The sequence below is a fragment of the Thamnophis sirtalis genome, unplaced genomic scaffold, assembly GCF_051295495.1.
Source record: "Thamnophis sirtalis isolate CommonGarterSnake01/CBP01778 unplaced genomic scaffold, rThaSir2_p1.2 scaffold_3, whole genome shotgun sequence".
Taxonomy (NCBI): domain Eukaryota; kingdom Metazoa; phylum Chordata; class Lepidosauria; order Squamata; family Natricidae; genus Thamnophis; species Thamnophis sirtalis.
The window spans coordinates 299,886-314,732 of NW_028261383.1; the positions used below are offsets into that span (position 1 = coordinate 299,886).

General features: G+C 46.9%; 1 protein-coding gene and 2 pseudogenes across 1 annotated transcript in view; 1 reads left to right on the top strand and 2 right to left on the bottom strand.

Annotated features, from left to right (window-relative positions):
• LOC106551987 (uncharacterized) overlaps positions 1 to 14,847 on the top strand; it is a 59,424-nt gene that overhangs the window by 25,127 nt on the left and 19,450 nt on the right. The gene's annotated exons all lie outside the window — the stretch shown is intronic.
• LOC148046976 (CD82 antigen pseudogene) lies at positions 2,465 to 3,710 on the bottom strand (annotated as a pseudogene).
• LOC148046977 (CD82 antigen pseudogene) lies at positions 8,884 to 9,870 on the bottom strand (annotated as a pseudogene).

Sequence of the window (14,847 nt, forward strand, 5' to 3'; positions counted from 1 at the left end):
TCATGACTATGGATAAAGCTTAAAAATTAACCAGTCTTTCTCCACTTCCGGCACGTTTAAGATGTGTGGACTTGAAGTCCACACATCTTAAACATGCCGGAGGTTGAGAAATTAGATCAGGTAGCTCAGAGCTGATGTTAATGTTTCAAAGTCTCATATAACTAAAGGTGGATAATGCTGACTGGGCAAATGTTGAGGAGATTAGCCAGGGTTTGAAATCTTTAAGATACGCTATAGGGATCCTGGTACTCCTCTTTTCTGAGGAGAATTCAGCCCTCAGAAGTGCAAACCAGAATGCCCAAGGGTGAGAGAAACTGGGGATTTCATTTGAACCTCTAGAGGCTCAAAACTGGGTTGAGTTCAACGCATCCGCTACCAGCCAGGCCAAGATGTCTCTTTAACAACCTGAGGGAAACAACCTGGAAAAAAGGGATTTTGTTCTTTTCCCTTAAAGGGAGCGGTCCCTTTAACCGCGGCGGTGGCGGCCTTCCACTTGGGAGATTCAGCCGAGGCCTACAGCATCTCTGATCTAGAGCATCTCCTATGCTTTTCAATTTCTTACTTCTGTCAAAATATTTTCCCAGATATTTGAACACCCTTTGACTTCTAATTCAGCTTTAAGCCTCCCTAGTAAGGTTTTATGGTTTCCTAACTCCTAAAACATTGCTGTTGAGCATTGGAGAAAAGTACTTAAAAACAAACGCTATAAAATGATATCTGGGCTTTTATGGTATATAATCGCAATTCGAGGTCATTAAAAATGTAAATGTGTCATTATTCTCTCCCCCCCCCCAAAAAAAAACCCCAACTCCTGGAATTAGTCTTGTCCTGTCCTGCTTGGCCTTTTGTAGGGTATTTTAAAAAAAGTTTTGTTATCTAGCGTGGGGCCCTGACAATAAAGATGAGCCTGTGTCATGGTGGAGTTGAATGTAACATGTCAATGTTTCTCAACCTTGGCCACTTTAAGATAGGTGGAGTTCAACTCTTGGCTGGCTGGGGGATTCTGGGAGTTGAAGTCTATCTGTCGGTCCACTTTTTAAAAAAAAAAAACACTCTTTTTTACAACCTATGCAGCATCCCCGTGGTCATGTGATCAAAATTCAGACACTTGACAACTGACTCATATTTATGACGGTTGCAGTGTCCCGGGGTCACATGATCACCTTTTGCGACCTTCTGACAAGCAAAGTCAATGGGGAATCCAGACTCCCTTAACAACCAGCCTCTAGTTTAACAGCCACAGTGAATCACTTAACAATGGTGGCAAGAAAAGACGTAAAATGGGGCAAAACTGACTTAACAAATTTCTCACTTAGCAGCATAGATGTTGGTCTCAACTGTGGTTGTAAGTCGAGGACTATGTGTAACTGAGCCCAAAATTTCTGTTGCTAGGCAAGACTAAGTGAGTTTTGTCTCATTTTAGACCCTAGCTTGCCACAATTAGCAGTTAGACTTATATACCGCTTCATAGGGCTTTCAGCCCTCTCTAAGCGGTTTACAGAGTCAGCATATTGCCCCCAACAACAATCCGGGTCCTCATTTTACCCACCTCGGAAGGATGGAAGGCTGAGTCAACCTTGAGCCGGTGAGATTTGAACAGCCGAACTGCAGAACTGCAGTCAGCTGAAGTAGCCTGCAGTGCTGCATTTAACCACTGCGCCACCTCTCTCTCAATTATTAAGTTAGTAATATGGTTGCTAAGTGAATCTGGAAAATCCCATTGGATTTGCTTGTCAGAAGGGGATCACATGACCCCGAGACACTGCAACCATCATAAATATGAACCAGTTACCAAACACTCAAATTTTGATCATGTAACCACAGGAAATGCTGCAATAGTCGTAAGTAATTTTTTTTAAAGTACCGTAGTAACTTCAGTCACTAAACGAACAGTTGTGTTGTGGCCTGCCAGTGGCCAATGGAGCTGGCAGCAGATTTGGACATTGAGGAGGTTAGGGAGGAAGATGGGCCAGTCCTGGAGTCTGGGGAAGGCTCTGATGGGGGCTCTGTGTCGGAGGCAGAGAGGGGGCCAGCGCTGGATGCCAGTTATCAGCTGCCTTCAGAGTCAGACATCAGTGAGGCAGATGAACAGCTGGAGCCTGTTCCCAGTGTGTGCATGCGCAGAGTTGCCAGACGAAGGGGAACAGCTAAAGAATAGGGGTCGACTTGTTACTAAGGCCACAGGTGGATGATGAATGGCCCCTCCCAGAGGAAATAAAAGAGGAACGAAAGGGGAGTGGAGTTTGCAGGAGACAATTAGTTCACCAGGACAAGGAGTTTGTTCCATGTTCTCGGGAAGCCTCGGTCAGAACAGGTTGCAAGTCAAGAATTGCTTGTACAACAAAAATAAACTCCCTTCAAATGAGCAAAAACAGGAAGATCTGTGATCCCGAGTCCTCCTTTGAAGCTCACCTGACCTTTGACCTGATGCCCAAGCACCAAACAGGAAGGGAAAGAAAATTGTACAGCTGATACAACTTTATTTTTCAAAAGTTGGAGAAACAAAGCAAGTGATACAATTCCAGATGGAAGAGATTTTCCCCTGGGAATTGAGGAAGTCAGCCTCAACAGCGGGGTCTGAAAAATGTAAGAAGGAATGAACCAGCCTCAGGTAGGAATATTTGTGGAAGAAATCCACAAGTCTAATCTCCCAACTTTATCCAAATTGCACAGAAGGAAGAGGGTACGAACCCAGCGGAAGGGGTATATGGAGCATCCTGAATCTTATTGTGGTGGTGAATAAAACTCTAAAAGCCCGGCCATTCAGAACATTTGCATTCATTTGTGGAAGGAGCAAGATAAGTAGAGGAAGAGTTGTTAGGCTAAAGCTCTAGCAGGGACTGCCAAGCATCGTCTGGAACAAAGAACCCAGTTCCCTCTTTCCTCCTGGATCGCATCCAGGCTCCAGGCGGCGTTGTCATCTTTAGTATAGGCATGTTTTGGTTTTGAAGAGGTGGATAGAGAGCCCTATCCCCAGCAGCTCTGTGATGGCCACTCCTGTGCAGACCCCAAGAAAGAGGTTGAAATTTCTCTGCAACCAGCTCAGCACAGCCATCCGGCACCCCTGCTTCTTCACGGGCCAGTCGGTCACGTTGGTTGTATCCGAATAGGGCTCCAGAGCGCAGAAACCTGTCCCCATGTAGGCATCCTCTGTGTGGTTGCTGCAAGAACATGGATAGTAGCGCATTTTGCCTGCCCAAAGGATTTTGTTGAGTTGCCAATCTTCGGGTCCGGTCCAGCCACAGCACGCAAACTTGATTTGAACAAAGTCCCAAGCGGCTTCGAGGACCTGGTTCGTATCGTCGGAAGAGTCATATGTCTTGAAGAGATCAATTACCACCTCGGGTATCCGGGCTCTCAGCGAGCTCTGTTGGAAGCAGATCATCAGGCCAGCGGTGATCTGGGCCGAGAGGATGAGCAACAGGCAGGCGATGTAGAGGCCAAGGGTGCACTGGATGCCAAAGAAGGCCCCTAAGCATCCCAGGAAGCCAAGCACCATGGTGATGGCACCGGCTCCGATGAAGACGTAGACCCCAGTTTTGAATGTGGGAGACGAGTTCTGCAGGATGGGAATCAAGGCCTTTTGGTCAACCAAAATCCAGGTCCCGATCCCAACCATCAGCGCCCCCAAGATGAAGAACAGGTGATTGAATAAGAAAAATAAGTATAGGGTGATTCTCTTACAGCAATATCCCACCATCGTCTCCCTTTGAATAGAATCTGTTTAAAACAGAAATCCCAACAGAAACGGAACATTCAACTGGGGGGTGGGGGAGTCCACAAACACAACAGAACAACTGTATGTCGCCATCTGTGGAGCTTCTACCTTAGGCTTACTAAGCTTTCATCCCGTGATGGCGAACCTATGAAACCTCTCTGCGGGCACGCGAGCCGTCGCCCAGCTCAGCTCCACTGTGCATGCGTGTGCACCTCCCGCCGGTTAGCTGATTTTCAGGTCTCTGCCGCACATGCAGGAGACACGCGGGCATGCGCAGGGGGGGCGGGGAGAGTATGGGGGCGCATGCATCGGGGTGTTGGGAGCACGGGGCTTATGTGCATGCACGGGGGGGCAGGACACATTGTATTATGGGTATGGGCACGCGTGCATGCGCTGTTGTGCGCGTGCTTTTGGCATGTGAGGACAAAAAGGTTAGCCATCACAGCTTTAATCCATTCTATTTTTCCCCCTCTTTTTTACGTTTGGGCCCAAATCAGTGTTGACTCCTGATGATCGCCTGGCTACGACGTCCCTGCACTAAAATAAGGGAGGCACCACAAAGACAGTGGTTGATTTATTTCGGTTAGACAAAGGCTGTGTTCCTTTGACAAAGGCTATTGAGGATATGTTATTTTCTTGTGTGTTATCTCTAAGCCCCTTTCATTCAATCAGTCAGTCAGCTGGAGGGGACCTTGGGGGTCTTCTGGTCCAACTCCCTGCTCAAGCAGGAGACCCTACCAGTCTCTTCTTAAAAACCTCCAGTGATGGAGCACCCACAACTTCTGAAGGCAAGCCGTTCCACTGCTCTTTGAACAGCCGATTTGAACAGCCGAATTGCAGAACTGCAGTCAGCTGAAGTGGCCTGCAGTGCTGCACTCTAACCACTGCGCCAACTCGGCACAAGAGTTGCCTCAGTGATCATTCAGAGTTACTACAGCTCTTTTTCACACTTAATGACCACGGCAGCCTCCTCCTGGTGATGTGAACAAAAGGATCAAAAGTGGGTGGGAAAAGTGACCATAAGTCAACTGTCGTCGTAAGTTTGAACTGTCACTAAACGAATTGTTGAGGACCGCCTGTAGTGGGTAGTATGCTATGCTCTAAAGCAGAGGTGGGGAGCGATGGCCCTTTTAATGGCTCTGGCTGGCTCAGGAATTCTGGGAGTTGAAGTCCACAAGTCATAAAAGGGCCATAGTTCCCCACCTCTGCTGTATCGTATAGTGATGGCGAAGCTTTTTCGCCTTAGGTGCCAAAAAATGTGTGCACGTTCTATCGCGCTCGCTCACATGCACATCCCCATAATCTAATCCCCCCCCCACGTGCTGTGCCTCCACATGTGCATGACACCCCCACCCCACCCCTGCTGCCCTGTGCGTGGCTTTCATGGAGCCTGTGGAGGGCAAAAATTGCCTCCCCTGCAACCCCCCTCCCCCCCCCGGGAGCCCTCGGGAGTCCAGAAATGGTGTATTTTCCAACTTCCGTTGGGCCCAGTAGGTCCATTTTGTGCCCTCCCCAGGCTCCAGAGGTTTTCTAGAAGTCTGGGGAGGGCGAAAAACTGCCCTACATGCAAACCAGAAGTTTGGGAATGGACTTCCGGGTTGCCGGTTGGGCTGTTTTTCTCCCTCGGGAGGCTTTGGGAGGCTTCCCTGAAGCCTCCGGAGGGCGAAAAACAGCGTGGAAACCGGAAGTCCGTTCCCAAACCTCCGGTTTGCATGTTGGGCCGTTTTTTGCCCTCCCCAGGCTTCTAGAAAGCCTCTGGAAAGCCTTCAGGGAAGCCTCCTGGAGGGCGAAAAATGGCCGAAAATCAAGGCGGAAAAATCAGCTGCCCTTAGAAATGGCTCCGTGTGCCACCATCACTTTTTGTGATCTGGATCATATCCTTGTTAAATCTTCCTCTCTCTTTGTGTCTCTGTCTCTCTCTCTCTCTCTTTCTTTCCCTCTGTCTCTCTCTGTGTCTCTCTGTGTCTCTCTACGTGTTTCACTGTGTGTCTGTGTGTCTGTCTGTGTGTGCCTGTCTCTCTATTTGTCTACCCGTGTGTGTGTGTGTGTGTATGTATGTCTCTCTGTCTCTCTTCCTCTCTTTCTCTCTCTCTGTGCCTGTGTGTCTCTTTGTATATGTGTGTGTCTTTCTCTCTGTGACAGTCGTTATGTGTGTGTAACTATATCTGTGTGTGTGTGTGTTGCTCTCTCTCTCACACACATACACACAAACATACACACGCACAAACACACACCAGAAGGCACTGGGTAAACCTGTCCAAGGGAATTAGCTGCAAAAATCGCACTTAATCACACTTGGAAGGTTGGGCTCGCTGTTCCATCTGCTCAGTGTCATCAACGAATGAACAGTGATCGGAAAGGCTTGGGAATTGTCTTTTCATGTAGCGGTTCTATGTTAATAACGTGGAGAAATAACACAGCAACAGGTTCCAAAGCTTGAAGGAAGTTTATTGAGGATGCGTGTTTCTCCAGAGGACAAAGCAACCATTGGATGCGTCACGCGCATCATTGAGAAAAGAAGGCCCTTGGGAGTTTTGTAGCACGTTTGAAAGGAGACAGCCCAATAGGCAGCAAGGGTCCCGGTTTCTTGTGGATAGAATTGAATGCAGATAGATCTTCTGGATAAATTAAATGCATTATCCAATTCTTGGATAATGGGAAGAAGTGCAAAGAAGGATCATCCTAACCTAAATCATGACTATGGATAAAGCTTAAAAATTAACCAGTCTTTCTCCACTTCCGGCACGTTTAAGATGTGTGGACTTGAAGTCCACACATCTTAAACATGCCGGAGGTTGAGAAATTAGATCAGGTAGCTCAGAGCTGATGTTAATGTTTCAAAGTCTCATATAACTAAAGGTGGATAATGCTGACTGGGCAAATGTTGAGGAGATTGGCCAGGGTTTGAAATCTTTAAGATACGCTATAGGGATCCTGGTACTCCTCTTTTCTGAGGAGAATTCAGCCCTCAGAAGTGCAAACCAGAATGCTCAAGAGTGAGAGAAACTGGGGATTTCATTTGAACCTCTGGAGGCTCAAAACTGGCTTGAGTTCAACGCATCCGCTACCAGCCAGGCCAAGATGTCTCTTTAACAACCTGAGGGAAACAACCTGGAAAAAAGGGATTTTGTTCTTTTCCCTTAAAGGGAGCGGTCCCTTTAACCGCGGCGGCAGCCTTCCACTTGGGAGATTCAGCCGTGGCCTACAGCATCTCTGATCTAGAGCATCTCCTATGCTTTTCAATTTCTTACTTCAGTCAAAATATTTTCCCAGATATTTGAACACCCTTTGACTTCTAATTCAGCTTTAAGCCTCTCTAGTAAGGTTTTATGGTTTCCTAACTCCTCAAACATTGCTGTTGAGCATTGGAGAAAAGTACTTAAAAACAAACGCTATAAAATGATATCTGGGTTTTTATGGTATATAATCGCAATTCGAGGTCATTAAAAATGTAAATGTGTCATTATTCTCTCCCCCCCCCCCAAAAAAAAACCCAACTCCTGGAATTCGACTTGTCCTGATCCTGCTTGGCCTTTTGTAGGATATTAAAAAAAAAGTTTTGTCATCTAGCGTGGGGCCCTGACAATAAGGATGAGCCTGTGTCATGGTGAAATTGAATGTAACATGTCAATGTTTCTCAACCTTGGCCACTTTAAGATAGGTGGAGTTCAACTCTTGGCTGGCTGGGGGATTCTGGGAGTTGAAGTCCATCTGTCGGTCCACTTTTTTTAAAAAAAAAAAAAACTCTTTTTTACAACCTATGCAGCATCCCCGTGGTCATGTGATCAAAATTCGGACGCTTGACAACTGACTCATATTTATGACGGTTGCAGTGTCCTGGGGTCACGTTATCACCTTTTGCGACCTTCTGACAAGCAAAGTCAATGGGGAATCCAGACTCGCTTAACAACCAGGCTTCTAGTTTAACAGCCACAGTGAATCACTTAACAATGGTGGCAAGAAAAGACGTAAAATGGGGCAAAACTGACTTAACAAATTTCTCACTTAGCAGCATAGATGTTGGTCTCAACTGTGGTTGTAAGTCGAGGACTATGTGTAACTGAGCCCAACATTTCTGTTGCTAGGCAAGACTAAGTGAGTTTTGCCTCATTTTAGACCCTAGCTTGCCACAATTATTAAGTTAGTAATATGGTTGCTAAGTGAATCTGGAAAATCCCATTGGATTTGCTTGTCAGAAGGGGATCACATGACCCCGAGACACTGCAACCATCATAAATATGAACCAATTACCAAACACTCAAATTTTGATCATGTGACCACAGGAAATGCTGCAATAGTCGTAAGTAATTTTTTTTAAAGTACCGTAGTAACTTCAGTCACTAAACGAACAGTTGTGTTGTGGCCTGCCAGTGGCCAATGGAGCTGGCAGCAGATTTGGACAGTGAGGAGGTTGGGGAGGAAGATGGGCCAGTCCTGGAGTCTGGGGAAGGCTCTGATGGGGGCTCTGTGTCGGAGGCAGAGAGGGGGCCAGCGCTGGATGCCAGTTATCAGCTGCCTTCAGAGTCAGACATCAGTGAGGCAGATGAACAGCTGGAGCCTGTTCCCAGTGTGTGCATGCGCAGAGTTGCCAGATGAAGGGGAACAGCTAAAGAATAGGGGTCGACTTGTTACTAAGGCCACAGGTGGATGATGAATGGCCCCTCCCAGAGGAAATAAAAGAGGAAGGAAAGGGGAGTGGAGTTTGCAGGAGACAATTAGTTCACCAGGACAAGGAGTTTGTTTCATGTTCTCGGTCAGAACAGGTTGCAAGTCAAGAATTGCTTGTACAACAAAAATAAACTCCCTTCAAATGAGCAAAAACAGGAAGATCTGTGATCCCGAGTCCTCCTTTGAAGCTCACCTGACCTTTGACCTGATGCCCAAGCACCAAACAGGAAGGGAAAGAAAATTGTACAGCCGATACAACTTTATTTTTCAAAAGTTGGAGAAACAAAGCAAGTGATACAATTCCAGATGGAAGAGATTTTCCCCTGGGAATTGAGGAAGTCAGCCTCAACAGCGGGGTCTGAAAAATGTAAGAAGGAATGAACCAGCCTCAGGTAGGAATATTTGTGGAAAAAAAGCACAAGTCTAATCTCCCAACTTTATCCAAATTGCACAGAAGGAAGAGGGTACGAACCCAGCGGAAGGGGGATATGGAGCATCCTGAATCTTATTGTGGTGGTGAATAAAACTCTAAAAGCCCGGCCATTCAGAACATTTGCATTCATTTGTGGAAGGAGCAAGATAAGTAGAGGAAGAGTTGTTAGGCTAAAGCTCTAGCAGGGACTGCCAAGCATCGTCTGGAACAAAGAACCCAGTTCCCTCTTTCCTCCTGGATCGCATCCAGGCTCCAGGCGGCGTTGTCATCTTTAGTATAGGCATGTTTTGGTTTTGAAGAGGTGGATAGAGAGCCCTATCCCCAGCAGCTCTGTGATGGCCACTCCTGTGCAGACCCCAAGAAAGAGGTTGAAATTTCTCTGCAACCAGCTCAGCACAGCCATCCGGCACCCCTGCTTCTTCACGGGCCAGTCGGTCACGTTGGTTGTATCCGAATAGGGCTCCAGAGCGCAGAAACCTGTCCCCATGTAGGCATCCTCTGTGTGGTTGCTGCAAGAACATGGATAGTAGCGCATTTTGCCTGCCCAAAGGATTTTGTTGAGTTGCCAATCTTCGGGTCCGGTCCAGCCACAGCACGCAAACTTGATTTGAACAAAGTCCCAAGCGGCTTCGAGGACCTGGTTCGTATCGTCGGAAGAGTCATATGTCTTGAAGAGATCAATTACCACCTCGGGTATCCTGGCTCTCAGCGAGCTCTGTTGGAAGCAGATCATCAGGCCAGCGGTGATCTGGGCCGAGAGGATGAGCAACAGGCAGGCGATGTAGAGGCCAAGGGTGCACCGGCTGCCAAAGAAGGCCCCTAAGCATCCCAGGAAGCCAAGCACCATGGTGATGGCACCGGCTCCTATGAAGACGTAGACCCCAGTTTTGAACGTGGGAGACGAGTTCTGCAGGATGGGAATGAAGGCCTTTTGGTCAACCAAAATCCAGGTCCCGATCCCAACCATCAGCGCCCCCAAGATGAAGAACAGGTGATTGAATAAGAAAAATAAGTATAGGGTGATTCTCTTACAGCAATATCCCACCATCATCTCCCTTTGAATAGAATCTGTTTAAAACAGAAATCCCAACAGAAACGGAACATTCAACTGGGGGGGTGGGGGAGTCCACAAACACAACAGAACAACTGTATGTCGCCATCTGTGGAGCTTCTACCTTAGGCTTACTAAGCTTTAATCCCGTGATGGCGAACCTATGAAACCTCTCTGCGGGCACGCGAGCCGTCGCCCAGCTCAGCTCCACTGTGCATGCGTGTGCATCTCCCGCCGGTTAGCTGATTTTCAGGTCTCTGCCGCACATGCAGGAGACACGCGGGCATGCGCAGGGGGGCGGGGAGAGTACGGGGGCGCATGCATGGGGGTGTCGGGAACACGGGGCTTATGTGCATGCACGGGGGGGAGGACACATTGTATTATGGGTATGGGCACGCGTGCATGCGCTGTTGTGCGCATGCTTTTGGCATGTGAGGACAAAAAGTTTAGCCATCACAGCTTTAATCCATTCTATTTCTTTCCCTCTTTTTTATGTTTGGGCCCAAATCAGTGTTGACTCCTGATGATCGCCTGGCTACGACGACGTCCCTGCACTAAAATAAGGGAGGCACCACAAAGACAGTGGTTGATTTATTTCGGTTAGACAAAGGCTGTGTTCCTTGAACAAATGCTATTGAGGATATGTTATTTTCTTGTGTGTTATCTCTAAGCCCCCTTCATTCAATCAGTCAGTCAGTCAGTCAGTCAGCTGGAGGGGACCTTGGGGGTCTTCTGGTCCAACTCCCTGCTCAAGCAGGAGACCCTACCAGTCTCTTCTTAAAAACCTCCAGTGATGGAGCACCCACAACTTCTGAAGGCAAGCTGTTCCACTGCTCTTTGAACAGCCGATTTGAACAGCCGAATTGCAGAACTGCAGTCAGCTGAAGTGGCCTGCAGTGCTGCACTCTAACCACTGCGCCAACTCGACACAAGAGTTGCCTCAGTGATCATTCAGAGTTACAACAGCCCTTTTTCACACTTAATGACCACGGCAGCCTCCTCCTGGTGATGTGAACAAAAGGATCAAAAGTGGATGGGAAAAGTGACCATAAGTCAACTGTCGTCGTAAGTTTGAACTATCACTAAACGAATTGTTGAGGACCACCTGTAGTGGGTAGTATGCTATGCTCTAAAGCAGAGGTGGGGAACGATGGCCCTTTTAATGGCTCGTGGCTGGCTCAGGAATTCTGGGAGTTGAAGTCCACAAGTCATAAAAGGGCCATAGTTCCCCACCTCTGCTGTATCATATAGTGATGGCGAAGCTTTTTCGTCTTAGGTGCCAAAAAATGTGTGCACGTTCTATCGCGCTGGCTCGCATGCACATCCCCATAATCTAATCCCTCCCCCATGCTGTGCCTCCACATGTGCATGACACCCCCACCCCACCCCTGCTGCCCTGTGCGTGGCTTTCATGGAGCCTGGGGAGGGCAAAAATTGCCTCCCGTGCAACCCCCCTTCCCCTCCGGGAGCCCTCTGGAGTCCAGAAACGGCCTATTTTCCAACTTCCGTTGCGCCCTCCCCAGCTTTATAGAAGTCTGGGGAGGGCGAAAAACTGCCCTACATTCAAACCAGAAGTTTGGGAATGGACTTCCGGGTTGCCGGTTGGGCTGTTTTTCTCCCTCTGGAGGCTTTGGGAGGCTTCCCTGAAGCCTCCGGAGGGCGAAAAACAGCGTGGAAACTGGAAGTCCGTTCCAAAACCTCCGGTTTGCATGTTGGGCCGTTTTTCGCCCTCCCCAGGCTCCTAGAAAGCCTCTGGAAAGCCTTCAGGGAAGCCTCCTGGAGGGCGAAAAATGGCCGAAAATCAAGGCGGAAAAATCAGCTTCCCTTAGAAATGGCTCCGTGTGCCACCATCACTTTTTGTGATCTGGATCATATCCTTGTTAAATCTTCCTCTCTCTTTGTGTCTCTGTCTCTGTCTCTCTCTCTCTCTCTTTCTTTCTCTCTGTCTCTCTGTGTCTCTCTACATGTTTCACTGTGTGTCTGTGTGTCTGTGTGTGCCTGTCTCTCTATTTGTCTACCTGTGTGTGTGTGTGTGTGTGTGTGTGTGTATGTCTGTCTCTCTGTCTATCTCAGCGTGTCTCTCTGTCTCTCTTCCTCTCTTTCTCTCTCTGTGTGCCTGTGTGTCTCTTTGTATATGTGTGTGTCTTTCTCTCTGTGTCAGTCGGTATGTTTGTGTAACTATATCTGTGTGTGTGTGTTGCTCTCTCTCTCTCACACGCACACATACACACAAACATACACACGCACAAGCACACACCAGAAGGCACTGGGTAAACCTGTCCAAGGGAATTAGCTGCAAAAATCACACTCAATCACACTTGGAAGGTTGGGCTCGCTGTTCCATCTGCTCAGTGTCATCAACGAATGAACAGTGATCGGAAAGGCTTGGGAATTGTCTTTTCATGTAGCGGTTCTATGTTAATAACATGGAGAAATAACACAGCAACAGGTTCCAAAGCTTGAAGGAAGTTTATTGAGGATGCGTGTTTCTCCAGAGAACAAAGCAACCATTGGATGCGTCACGCACATCGTTGAGAAAAGAAGGCCCCTTGGGAGTTTTGTAGCACGTTTGAAAGGAGACAGCCCAATAGGCAGCAAGGGTCCCGGTTTCTTGTGGATAGAATTGAATGCAGATAGATCTTCTGGATAAATTAAATGCATTATCCAATTCTTGGATAATGGGAAGAAGTGCAAAGAAGGATCATCCTAACCTAAATCATGACTATGGATAAAGCTTAAAAATTAACCAGTCTTTCTCCACTTCCGGCACGTTTAAGATGTGTGGACTTGAAGTCCACACATCTTAAACATGCCGGAGGTTGAGAAATTAGATCAGGTAGCTCAGAGCTGATGTTAATGTTTCAAAGTCTCATATAACTAAAGGTGGATAATGCTGACTGGGCAAATGTTGAGGAGATTGGCCAGGGTTTGAAATCTTTAAGATACGCTATAGGGATCCTGGTACTCCTCTTTTCTGAGGAGAATTCAGCCCTCAGAAGTGCAAACCAGAATGCCCAAGGGTGAGAGAAACTGGGGATTTCATTTGAACCTCTGGAGGCTCAAAACTGGCTTGAGTTCAACGCATCCGCTACCAGCCAGGCCAAGATGTCTCTTTAACAACCTGAGGGAAACCTGGAAAAAAGGGATTTTGTTCTTTTCCCTTAAAGGGAGCGGTCCCTTTAACCGCGGCGGCAGCCTTCCACTTGGGAGATTCAGCCGTGGCCTACAGCATCTCTGATCTAGAGCATCTCCTATGCTTTTCAATTTCTTACTTCAGTCAAAATATTTTCCCAGATATTTGAACACCCTTTGACTTCTAATTCAGCTTTAAGCCTCTCTAGTAAGGTTTTATGGTTTCCTAACTCCTCAAACATTGCTGTTGAGCATTGGAGAAAAGTACTTAAAAACAAACACTATAAAATGATATCTGGGTTTTTATGGTATATAATCGCAATTCGAGGTCATTAAAAATGTAAATGTGTAATTATTCTCTCCCCCCCCCCCCAAAAAAAACCCAACTCCTGGAATTAGACTTGTCCTGATCCTGCTTGGCCTTTTGTAGGATATTTAAAAAAAAGTTTTGTCATCTAGCGTGGGGCCCTGACAATAAGGATGAGCCTGTGTCATGGTGAAATTGAATGTAACGTGTCAATGTTTCTCAACCTTGGCCACTTTAAGATAGGTGAAGTTCAACTCTTGGCTGGCTGGGGGATTCTGGGAGTTGAAGTCCATCTGTCGGTCCACTTTTTAAAAAAAAACAAACTCTTTTTTACAACCTATGCAGCATCCCCGTGGTCATGTGATTAAAATTCAGACGCTTGACAACTGACTCATTTATGACGGTTGCAGTGTCCCGGGATCACATAGCAATAGCAATAGCAGTAGACTTATATACCGCTTCATAGGGCTTTCAGCCCTCTCTAAGCGGTTTACAGAGAGTCAGCATATTGCCCCCAACAATCTGGGTCCTCATTTTACACAGGAAATGCTGCAATAGTCGTAAGTAATTTTTTTAAAGTACCGTAGTAACTTCAGTCACTAAACGAACAGTTGTGTTGTGGCCTGCCAGTGGCCAATGGAGCTGGCAGCAGATTTGGACAGTGAGGAGGTTAGGGAGGAAGATGGGCCAGTCCTGGAGTCTGGGGAAGGCTCTGATGGGGGCTTTGTGTCAGAGGCAGAGAGGGGGCCAGAGCTGTCTGACAGTTATCAGCTGCCTTCAGAGTCAGACATCAGTGGACTTCCGGGGAGGGACCTTGCCATCTGCGGCGGCTTAATTGAGCTGCCCCCAGATTTCTGGCTCGTTATCTACTTAATATCCAGTAGATATCTCTTTCTTCAGGCAAGAAGATAGCAGAGAGAGACCCAGTTGGTAAGAGCTTTCTTTGAAGTTTGCAGGGTTTTTTTTGGCTGCGAACAGAGGGGGAAAGACAACCAAGGCTGAGTCATTTAACTCCAGCCAGAAAACCTCAGCTGTTTTTTACAGCACAAGGCAAGGAAACTCCCCTCTTAGGACAATTTTTGAAACTATGTTATTGGAAATTAATACAAGCAGAGCCCGAACCTGAGAACTTTATTTGCTTTTTCTAGCAAAAATCCTTGCTTCAATGTTATAAAAGCTTCCTTTGTGTAATCATTTCCAAGATGGCGATTTTGTAGCTTTCGCATTTGTAATAATGGTATATCTCTAACTTCCTGGCACAGCCGACAGAGAGAAAGATCAAAGAAACTGCCAGATAGCATTCTCTGACTAATTAGTTTTGTTTCCTTGAAGACCTATCAAGAATTTCTTTTTCTTTCTTATCAATTTTTAAAAGCTGTAAAAGCCTCCTTGTCAATTTAAAGACATTCTAAACACAGATGAATATGAACTGTTTCATTACAATGCTAATCTTTTGAAACTTGCTTTGTTACAATGCTCTTTTCCGAAATCTTTTGAAAAACTTCTATGAACAAATAAAGGGGGGACTTTACTTTCTT